The sequence below is a fragment of the Pleurodeles waltl genome, chromosome 6 (assembly GCF_031143425.1).
Source record: "Pleurodeles waltl isolate 20211129_DDA chromosome 6, aPleWal1.hap1.20221129, whole genome shotgun sequence".
In the NCBI taxonomy this organism is placed as follows: Eukaryota; Metazoa; Chordata; class Amphibia; order Caudata; family Salamandridae; genus Pleurodeles; species Pleurodeles waltl.
In genome coordinates this window covers 878420635-878432734 of record NC_090445.1, presented here as the reverse complement: position 1 = coordinate 878432734, position 12100 = coordinate 878420635, and the positions used below count along the sequence as shown (strand labels likewise).

At 42.1% G+C, this 12100-nt stretch overlaps 1 protein-coding gene across 2 annotated transcripts in view; it reads left to right on the top strand.

Moving 5' to 3' along the window:
* Positions 1–12100, top strand: part of HPSE2 (heparanase 2 (inactive)) — a 2071112-nt gene that overhangs the window by 1841581 nt on the left and 217431 nt on the right. The gene's annotated exons all lie outside the window — the stretch shown is intronic.

Below are 12100 nucleotides of genomic sequence, written 5' to 3'. Positions count from 1 at the left end.
GGATGTTTGTGTTATGTGAGTCCCTATACACATCCCTTTGATAATGTGAGCCTTCACCCCCCCCACACACTGTTCTGTTGAGCCGAGAGTTTTCAGAAAATACAGGATGCTCTTTTGGGGAATTTGGTCTGTCTCCACTGGAATAAACATCCGTTTTACAGTTTGGTGCCTTCCCGTGCCACTCGTTTGTAGAACTGCCCGAAAATATGTACCCAGAGCTGATTGACTAGATTTATCTTTTAAAGGTGGTGCACATTTTCCTTTAAACTACACTCCAGCTCAAAGAAAGGTTTTGAACAAGACCAGAATATCCAGAGTTGCTTTTTCATAGCCAAGTCTGGCACCACATTTAGTATACTTGAGCCCCTCCATTGAAGTGCTATTAACTGAAGGAACAGCTGCCATAACACAAATTTAGTAGTCATAGCTCAGAAACAGGAAGACTATCACTCTTGCGGTCAAGCTCACTCTTTTGTTTCACCTCACAGTTGTTTGAAACCCCATCTGAGAAATTGTGTTATTGGTTGACTGGGCTGTTAGCCCTGGTCAAGTGCAACAGCCACAGTCCCTGGCAGGGTGACCCACATCAAGTCAGTATCTTAACCTGTCTTTAAACCTGGGTAGCTTGGCACAAAAAGCAGTCAGGCTTAACTCAGGGACAACGTGTAAAGTATTTATGTGCACATAAACAGTAATAAAGTGAAAATACAACACAAGACAAAAACTAAACCAAGTTAGAAAAAAAGAGTAAAGTTTAACAGATTATTTGACACCAAAACAACACGTATCCAATCAGTAGAACCTGAGTTATGAATTTCTAAAGTTTTTACTAAAAACTAGTTCCTAAAAGATTAGTGCTAGCCATGGACATCTATTTGCTCGGGATTGGATCAAAATCGAAAAATATGCCCAACCACGATGGAGTAAGGTTCGCATACAAGAAGTGAATTGGGCACAGTCAGCACTTACATTCAACCTTGAAGGATGTTCTCAGTAAAGGTGACTGAGAAGGTCAAATTCAGCGGGGCAAGGCTGCAGGAGGTGTCTAAGGAGGGAGCATCATTATCAGAAGGCTTTCTGTTGAAGTCGCAGTGAAGATTTCTACTTTAGGACTTAGTTGACAAAATGGAAGTCGAAAATCTCAAGCGTTAGGAGACAGAGGGCTGTAGCTGCAGACAATTCCACGAGGCCGGATACCCGGTTGGTGAAGGTCTGCTGAGAAGCATTTGGAACTGTGGAGAAGAAGCCGCAAAGTCAGGTTGACCACTGATGCAACTCAGGTGGATACGCGAGCAGGTTGGGCCCAGTCTCATCCTGGTTCTCAGAGCACATTTGGGCCAACATTTGTCTAAGTCCTCAGTTTGGTATTTGGCCACAATCAAGGGTCCAAGACTGGTGGGACACCTCTTTATAATTCAGAACTCACAAAAGCTGGGTCCAGGTGTGGGTTTAAGATGATGGGAGCCTGTTATGTCCTTGTGGCTCTGACAAGAAGGCCAGCAAACTAGCCTTTGGAGTCACTTCTAGTAGACATGGGTGCAGGTGAAGAAACAGGGCTCAACAGCAGGGCTGACCTTTGAGGGTTCAAATCGGCTCCATGCAGCAAAGCAGTCCTTTAAGGTACAGCAGGCGTCTTGCAGAGTGCAGAGCTGGTCGCAACAGCAGGTAGTCATCTAAGATTCCTTCTGCAGGTCTACTTGTGAACTGAAGAGTGGGTCTGAAGTTCCTACTTTTATTCCCTGGTGCCCTTCTTCTGGAAGATGGTAGAAGCTTTAGAAAAGTTATTTGAACCGCATGGAATTTCCTCACTCCCCTGCCCTTGCTCCACGCTGGCTGAGGTAACAATGCTGGGTCATTAGGCCCTTTGTGTGAAGGCAGAGTCCAGGCTAATCAGTAAAGTGGCCCTGTGCTCAGCTCTACCGTCCCTCATCCTGCCAGCAGCTGGCCCATTGAGACACACCTAATCCCGCTAGTGTGTGACTGTGTGGCAGGAATTCACAAACTCTAACTGTCAGCTGCACCAATTCATGTGACCCAAGAAAGGCTGAAGGTACAAAGGGCTAATGGCAGGAAAGCACCAACTTTCTAAAGATGGCATTTTCAAAATTGTAAGGAAAAAGCTTATTTTATCATTAAAGAGGGTGGATCATTACAATTTCATAGGTACGAAACATGATATGTCTAACTGCTCCCAAATAGAAATTACAGCTTATTAAAGGTAATAAGGAATCCCTACATTATCAGGCCTGTCACTAATGAAAAACAAATTTAGGAGTTTTCCATTACCAGGACATGTAAAACTTAAAGGCACACGTCCAGCCTTCTAATTACACAGCACTGTACCCTATTGGCAACCTAGGGCCTATTTATGGGTGGCATATGTAGTAAAAGGGAAGATTAAGGCTTGGCAAGGGAGATTGAATACCAAATCAACATGTCAGTTTAAAAATGCACTCAGACTTCAATGGCAGGCCTGGGACAAGTTAATGGTGCTACTTAAGTGGGTGGCACAATACGTGCTGCAGGCCACTGGTAACATTTAATTTACAGGCCCTGGTTAGATGGTATACTACTCTACAAGGGACTTATAAATAAATTAAATATGCCAGTTAGGTATATGCCAATGAAACCATGTTTCGGGGAGTGAGCACTAGCACTGGTTAGCAGTGGTAAAGTGCACAGAGTCCTAACGTCAACAAAAACAAATTCCAGCAAATATTGGAAATAAGTAAGCAAACTGCTTGAGGGAAACCATTGTAAGGCTGACGGATCTAAACTTGTAAACCCAATTTGGCTGTTAACTCTGGTAAATCTGCCCATTGCCATTACCAGGGAATGAGGCCTAGTTTTTTACTTTTTAGAGTTTACAGAGCTTGCAATTCAGTTTGTGCTGAAATATGTGAAAGTTCTCCGATGTAGTCATGCATTACCAATCTTTGTGTTAATCATGGCAAGACTGCTTTGAATTTTGTTACCTGGACATTTGCAGTTACAATGGAAAAATAAAACTACAGGTACCAGAGTGCAGCACAATATCATTACAATATCAACTAGGCACAGCTGACATGGGTAAACTAGACCTCTGTGCATATCATACTGTGGTACGCTGTTAGATCAAAAGTGCTTCTGTCATGCAGAGAATGTCTGACACTGTTGCAATCATATTACATCAGTACTGCAATAAAAAGTATTGTAATGTGTGTAAACAGTGGATATACTCTCTCTCAACTTTCATTCCAGAGGCACTACTGTGTCATGTACATTTCTTGTATTATTCCACTTAATTGACTGATTGCAGGTCTGGTTCGTGAGGTCAGATTTGGAAAAAGTTTGAACTTTTGTTGGGTGGAGTAGGTGGGGCACTGGCAGAGGAAGATAGAGAGTTAGAGTGGATTACATTAGAACCATCCCAGAAACATTGGACGATTACTACTAGAAGTAATTTTCGCATCATTAGACATCATCATCAACGTCTCAAAGACATCAGCAGAGTTTAGAAACATGTCAAATGATTTGAGAATGACTTGAAAATGAGTTATCTGATGACTTCACAAGATATCATTGTTCCTCATGATTTTGGGATATTTGATTACTTTTTAAGATGAGATGGGTACTGATGAGTTGCCCCGGGGGGGCAGAAAAGGCCTAAAAATACTTTGCCCCCCCACCCCGGGGAGCGGCCCTGGCCCAAGGGGCCGCTCCCCTAATGTGTTAGTATAAAAAAAAAAAAATCCCTGGTGTCTTGTGGCTTCTGCCTACACCCACCGGGGCAGATCAGCCTAATATAATTAGACCGATACAATTTGTCCCCCGGGGAATGACCCTTGCCTAAGGGTCACTCCTCACATATACAAAAATTTAAATAAACAAAAAACAAAATTTATCCCTGGTATCTAGGGGTTTTCTGCCCCCCCCCCCGGGGGCAGAAATGGCCTAAAAATATTTAGACCCCCCGGGGAGCAGCCCTTGCCCAAGGGGCTGCTCCCCTTATGCGCAAGTATAAAAAAAATATAAATTCCCTGGTGTCTAGTGGCTTCTCTTCCCCCTGGGGGCAGATTGGCCTAATTATATTAGGCCGATCTGCTCCCAGAGGGGGCAGAAATGGCCTAGAAATAATTTGCCCCCCGGGGAGCGACCCTTGCCTAAGGGGTCGCTCCCCACATATAAAAAATAAAAATAAACAATGAAAAAATGTATCTCTGGTTTCTCAGGGTTTTCTGCCCCTCCCTGGGGCAGAAATGGGCTAAAAATATTTTGTCCCCCCGTTGAGCAACCCTTGCCCAAGGGGCCGCTCCCCTTACGCGTAAGTATAAAAAAAAATATATATCCCTGGTGTCTAGGAGTTTTTGCCCACCTGGGGGCAGATCAGACTAATTATATTAGGCCGATCTGCTGGGGGGGGGGGCAGAAATGGCCTAAAAATAATTTGGCCCCATGGGGAGCGGCACTTGCCCAAGGGGCTGCTCCCCTTATGCGTAAGTATAATAAAAAAAAATCCCTGGTGTCTAATGGTTTCTGCCCCCCCCCCCCATGGGCTGATCGGCCTAATTATATTAGGCTGGCAAAAATGGCCTAAAAATAATTTGGCCCCCCAGGGAGTGACCCTTGCCTAAGGGGTCACTCCGCACACATTAAAGAAAAAAAAATGTATCCCTGGTGTCTAGGGGTTTTCTGCCCCCCCCAGAGGGGGCAGAAATGGCCTAAAAATGATTTGCCCCCCCTGGGAAGCGGCCCTTGCCCAAGGGGCCACTCCCCTGTTGACAATTGCCTAAAAATAAAAATTCCCTTGTGTGTAGGGGGCATTTCTGCTGCCTGATCGGCTTGCAATCGAGCAGCAGAAATGCTTGCAGAGAAATGAAAGGAAAGGAAAGGCTTTTCCTTTCCTTTCATGCCTCTGCCGGCCCCCTCCTCCCAAGCGGAAGATAAATGCTCATCATTTCTCTTCTGCATCGTGCTGGAAGCCACCTCTGATGAGGTCAGCACGCAATCACGTGCTGATGTCATCAGACGTCACTGGGGGGGTCTCGGGGGTGAAAGGGGAAGCGATTCCCCTTCCAGCCCTGCCATGGGGGTTGGGGGGAAACCCACGGACGGAGCACTAGCTCTGAGCTCCAGTCCCAGGACGTAATGGTTACGTCCCCAGCACAGGACCACTGTGCCGGCAGACGTAACCATTACGTCCCCGGCACAGAACGTGTTAATAATAATTTCAGAATTATTTGATAATTGTAATTGTAATTTTATTTATATAGATCTTACTACCCCTGACAAGGCGTACAGTATCAGTATTAATATTGGTATGAGTTAATTTGAGAAGAGGATATGTGAGTTTGCTAATTGGATTGACTAGAATATTGGAGGGATAGAGGAGGGAAGAATCCAGAAGTCTCAATTGGGAGTTTGTAGTAATAGTATGAGGTTTTGGATGAGTGAAGGAGAGATGGAGGAGGAGGGAAGAGTCTGTGAAAAGGGGTTAGGAAGATCATATTAGCAGAAGGGTTATTGGATGAGTCAAAGGTGAGATAAATGAGGGAGAATTTAGTAGGGTTGTTTGGGGTATTATAGTAGTAAACTAATGTTTGGGGTGAGGCAGACGAGGTAGAGGAGGGAAGAACTTAAGTGGGGTTATTTTGTAGATCAAAGTAGTAGAATGGGTTTAGGATGAGTCAAAGTGGGGATGTAGGATAGATTGATAGAGAGATAGGGTGATGGGTAAACAGAGCAAAACTAACAAGAGAATAAAATATATATTATTTTCATTTATTTATTTTTAAATTTAATTATTCATTTTTTAATTTTATTTATAGATTCAATTTTATTCATTTTTATTTATTTTGTCTCTAGTACAGTAGGACTAGAGTAATAAATAAATAGATATGTAAATACATAGTAATGGAATATATGTGCAAGGAATATAATAAAGGGTATAATAATATGAGAAGTAAAGGTGTATTTTATAAACACAGCGTTTCAAGATTTGTGAAATTTTATGTTATTAATATTTTATACCATTCATTTATCATTCCTCAATTTTTCAATAGCGAAATGCTTGCTATTAAATAGTTACGATGACATTTGCTCATCGTGAAAGAAAGCAGGGATTCATAAGTGTCTAATATACAACTTATCTAGGAGATATGCAATGACCTATGAACATGTTAAGCATAGAATAAAAAACACATATATATGTGTATACACACACACACACATATGTATATCTACACACATGGACACACATGCATACACACTTATATGTATATTTAACTCTGAGAGCATGTGTATTTCATAAAGAACTATACATATCCAGATTATACACTTAATCGGATTATAAATATTTATCAACACAGGCATATACAGTTCATTGCTGTTTGAATATGGTGATTATGAAGGAAAGAACCAACTCTTGAGTAGTCTTTTGAAGACAAGATAGTTATCCGTGGATCTTATATTTGGGGGTAATGAATTCCATAGTTTGGCTGCTTTAATAGTGAAGGATGTACTACCTATTGTTTTTTTATTGTATGGTGATGTTTTAAGGTGGGGCCGATCTTGAGAGGATGTTTCTTTGTTGAACGTATTTGGTTATTTTGTTTCTGATGAAAAGTGGTCTTGTTCCAAGTACAGCTTTGTGGGTGATACAAAGCAGCTTGAAGGTGGATCTTCTGACAACCGGTAACCAGTGTAGTGCTGTCAAGGCAGGGAAGATGTGGACTTGTGGTTTTATATGTAATAGTCGCCTGGCATCTGAGTTCGGAATACATTGTAGATTATTCATAGTAGATAGAGATGTTCCATGGTAGAGGCCATTGGCATAATCTAGATAGTACAAGAGAGATAGAAGACTGCACCTTGTGTGGAAATCTGAGGTAGGGAAGATGTGTTGCAGAGTATTCAAGGTAATGAAGCTTGATTGTGCTAATTTGTCCCCTTGGGCATTCATTGTTTACTTGGAGTCCATGGTAATTCCAAGGTTTTTAACTTCCTTGGATACTTGAGGAGGTGGACCCAGATCGTCAGGCCAGGTGCAGAGTGGGTCACAATTTTTCCAGTCGCCGCCTGTGAGTATTTCTGTTTTGGAAGCATTCAGTTTGAGATGGCTCCAAGTCATCCACTAATCAACGGCTCTGAGGCAACTGAAGATTTGTGAGTTTTCAATGCCTTTGGGGCATTCCAATTTAAGTAGTATTTGTGTGTCAGCTGCAAAATTGTAGCATGTGAGTTTAAAATCATTGATCAATTCTGATAACATCATGTAGATGTTGAAAAGCATAGGTGAGCTGATGATCCATTCGGACCCTCTGCTTTTGTGCAGTTGGTTTTGGCTGAGAAGGGGAGAATAGATAATATTAGTTCTATTTTGAAGGTAGGATGTAATCCGGTTTAGAGCAGTCCCCTCTATGCCGGCTTTGTGGAGTCTTTGAATTAGGGTGTCATGGTCACAGTGTCAAAGGCAGCTGCGAGGTCCAAGAGAAGAAGTGCAGCAACTCCATTGCGGTCGACTGTGTTTTTACCATCATACCAAATCTCTATGAGTGGAAGTTCATTGCCTCTTCCTGGGTGGAGTCCAATTTGTTAGCCTAAAAGTATGAAGATGTCTTCAATGAATTGTGACATCTGGGCGAATGCTGCTCTTTCTATCAGTTTGCCCAGGAAATGTCCATTTGTAATTTGTCTGTAGTTGCTGGGGTCATGCGGGTCTAGCTTTGTTTTCCTTAATAACCGGCGCATGTATGTTTTTTCAGGTCTTCAGGAAATGTTCTTGTAGTTAAAGAGTTATTGATGACCCTTCTTGCAGATGTGGCAGCAGAAGTAGATAAAAGAATGTTCTTGAAGTTGCGTGGTGGACAAGGGTCAGAAGGGCAGCCGGAAGACCAGCTTGTTTTAACCAAATCCATAAACTCATCTTGTGATATTTGTTTGAAGGAGTGCAGAGGCTGGGTTGGTTCACTCTTAGTAGAGATTTTAGGAAAGGGGTTGGTACTGATGGTTTTCTTCTATTTTAAATAGAAGTCCTATGTGTCTGGCTTGGTTGTTTAATCAGTTGCCAGTTTGTTTGTGAAATCTTGAGCAGTGGGATGACTTCCTTCCATGCACTGAGGTATTCAAAATTCATTGATAATTTTACAAAATTCATTAGTTACAGATTTTGCATTTAGAATTCTATCTGAGTAGTGTTTTTTTAGCTTTTTTGATTGATAAATTGTATATTATGTTAAGTTTATGCAGCTGAAGTTTGTCCTTAATGTTGTTTGTTTTGATACAAGTCTGTTTCAGCCTTCTGATTTGTGGCTTTATCTTTTTAAGTTCCGTGTTTCTCCAAGGTGTTGGTTTTCTTTTGTCCAGTTTAGTTTTTCTAAGTGGTATTAGGATATTGAAAGCTTCCTGTAGCCACTCATACTGTTTAGGAAGTGTTGGCTGTTAGTTGTGTTTTTAAGTTTTCAAAATTGAGTTTGCTCCATGGTCGATAGATGCATGCAAGTAAGGTGCTAGGGGTGTGTGTTGATTTGTGGTGTTTAATGTCCGAAAGTTACCAAATGGTGGTCTGACCATGTGATTGGCATGATGCTTTGAACAGTAACTAGTACAGGGTTTGCAAAAATTACATCTAGGAAGTGTCCAGCAATATGTGTGGTATTGTTTACAATCTGATGTATATTCAGTGTGACTAGGCCAGTGGTGATAGCTTTGGGAAGGGGCATATTTGGTTTGTCAAAACAAATGTTTAGGACCCCAAGAATGCATAGGTTTGAGTATAATGCTTTAAGGGTTGAGACTGTATCTAGAAAAGTGTCTGGGAATGTTGACTTATTAGGTGGGAGTCAGTAAAGGAGGAGAAGGTTACAGGAGGAAGTTGGTGTAGGGTTCCATCTGGAGAGTAGAGCTTCACTACCTTGTATGGAAATGTTGTCTGGTTTACAGAGATTTATTGCTTGTTTGAATAAAATAGCTAATCCACCTCCTCTTTTGCTTACACGGTTTTGCGTGATGGTTTGATGCACCACTGGGGTCATGTCATCTCCCAACCATGGTTCTGTTATGAATAGTATGTCAGATTTTATGTCAGTGAGCAGGTCGTAGATTTGGTGCTTGTTTTTGAGAGTGATCGAGCATTTATGAGTAGACAGTTTAGAAAAAGTGTGTGTGGTGGTGGTGTTTTGTTTTGGAGAAGGGTGAGCAGTATATTTTGAGCTTGTAGCAGGTGTGTTGTTAGTTGTGATAACTGTAGGAGGGTCGCAATAGTCCTGTTTTTCTATATAGTGTTCCTCTTCCAGCAGGTTTAGGAGGCATTTTGTTGGGTTTGTGTGTGTTGCTGGTGGACTTGGTGGCTGAGAGTGACATATGAGTGTAGATTTTTTTGGACACTAGCGTTATTGTGAAATAGTCAAGGGGCTGTGAAGTTGTTAAGAGTGGCATGTTGTATATTTTGTTTGCGTCTGTTTAGTGTGGAAGGAGTATGGGTTAGGGGTAGTGGAGGAGCATGTGGATCAGAATGTAAAGCTCTAAATTGTGCAATGGATGAGAGGCGGGTGAATGAATGTTGCGGTGTTGGGGTCCTTGTGATAGATTTTTGTGAAGAGTGAGAATTTATGAGTAAAGATTGGGCAGGATTTGTATTATTTGTGTAGTCACCAGGTTGGTAGTGGGTGTGACTGAAAGTATGAGAGGTTGTATTATTTTAATGTGCTGATATGTGTGGTTTGATTTTTTTGTGGAATAGTGAGAGGCAATATTGATGTAGTGGTTTTCTGTGAAGGATTTGTATGTGAGTTAGTGCTGGTGAGTGGTATTAGAATATTACAGGGGGTGTTGATGCGTTTTACAGTAGAGTGAGGGGGTATGTAAGAGAGGATGGATGAGGGTTAGGGGTGTTTTTTTCAGTTTTGTTCACTGGAAGAGGTAATATGTGTAATGTAGTGGAGTGTAAGTATTATATGGTTGTGTGTAATTAGTGAAGAGAGGGGGATGGTGTTTGTGGATGGTGTGTTGGACGGCTGGGCTTAGGTATTGTCATGATAAAAGTTGGTCTGTTAGGAGCAAATAGAGGATAGGGCTGTTGGTTTGTATGAACAGGGAGTGTCTATTTCGATGGCTGAAAGTAATGTATAATGGGGTTTTGTGTCATGTGGGCGATGGCAGGACTTGTTAGTGAGAATGGAGAGAGTAGTGTCTTACTGTTGTAGTTGAGCTGGATATGTGTGTAGGTGTAGTATGTGGGGTTTTGTTCTTGTTTGATGAGACATTGCAATCTGTATGAGGTTTGTGGTGCATGAGCTGAATGTCTTTGCTGATATTGTGTTTGGATGTTGAAGAATGTGGAGGGAATAAGGTCCTTTCTGGTAATTGGAAAATTGGGCAGCATCTCTAGCCCTAGGCCCGACCAGGCACAAACCGGCCCAAATAGCCAACTGCCCTTGTCCTCTCTGCCCTTAGCCTCAAACCCCAAGCTGAGACGTCCTGAGCCCTAGGCTTAAATAGCCCTACTGGCCAATAAAAACCTAGTCCTAACCCTAACCAATTAGATTTGTAACCCTAAAACCTAGTGCCAATGGGAGACCTAGCCCTATTAACCAATCACACCCCTAGTCCTAAATAGCAATCACAATAGTAACCCTAAAACCACAAACCAATAGCAATCCTAACCCTAGTACCAATCACAACACTAACCCTGAAACCATGAACCAATAGGAATCCCAACGCTAGTACCAATCACAACACTATCCCTAATCCTTAAGCCAATGGAAATACTAGTCTAAGCAACCAATCACAACAACATATGCAACAACCAACATAAACTTATCTAAAATTAACTGAAGCCCAAGCCTCTGCTCTATTTAAAATCTCATTGGATACAGACAGGCAGAATCTACACTTCCAAGCTAGCAGAGTCTACTTTCCAGGCGAGAGATAGATTGAAATGCACTGAAATACTGCTTGTAGTACACTCCAATATGTGGCTTTTTCAAGTCAAAAACAAGTAATACAGACACTTTCCAAACACAATTTAATTACAGAAACAGATTAAGTAGTCTCCGAAACAGACTCTGGTTAGCCATTGAGGTGTATGTAGCCTTTTTTTATCACAAATAAGGGGGGGGGGGTGGCTTTATGCAGTCTTTTTCCACAAACATTGAGGAACATTTCAAACAGTCTTGGGTAAAAAACAGCAGTTTAAAAAGGCCAAGCTGGCTAAAAAACAGCGAGCCTATAGTAAACAGACACGGGTAGCAGTTCAAACACTTTTTAACAAATGACCAAATTTCTCAGAAAGTCTGGGGCTCTTACCAGTCTCCTAGGATTTACTGATCACTGGGCTGTATTAGGGCACAGGGAAAAGCTGGACTCACAAAATGGAGGTGGCTGTCTTGGGGTTCCCTCCACAAACTCAAAGGCCCAGTGCAGGTTTTAGAGGAGGGCTCAGGTTGCCTGGGAGCTAGAGAGCCAATCACCAGGTTCAAGCCCCTGTGAGAGGGAGGAGGGAGCTGCTGCTCTGTTCAGAATCTCCATGTATACAGACAGGTAGATTCCACACTTCCAAGCTAGCAGGGTCTACTTTCCATGTAAAGGGATAGATTGAAAAGCATTGAAATACTGCTTGTCCGACACTCAAATATGTGGCTTTTTCAAGGCAAAGACAAGTGGTACAGACACTTATAAGGCCCAATGCAGGTGTTAGAGGAGGGCCCAGGTTGCCTGGGAGCTAGAGAGCCAATCAACAGGCCCAAGACCCTGTGGGAGGGAGGAGGGAGCTACTGCTCTATTCAGAATTGCATTGGATACAGTCAGGCAGAATCCACACACCCAAGCTAGCAGAGTATACTTCCAAGTAAGGGATAGATTGAAAAGCACTGAAATTCTGCTTGTCGGGAACTCAGATATGTGGCTTTTTCAAGGTAAAAGCAAGTGGCGATGACATTTCCAAACACAATTTAAATTACAGAACCAGAGTGGGCAGTTTCCTAAACAACCTGTGGTTAGCCACTGAGGTGTATGTAGCCTTTTTCTAAAAAAACAAGGGGGAGTGGTAAATAAGTATATAATTTTTGGGGAGAAATCTAGTACAATCAGTCAATGGATAATATTTCTTTTGACTATTTTAACT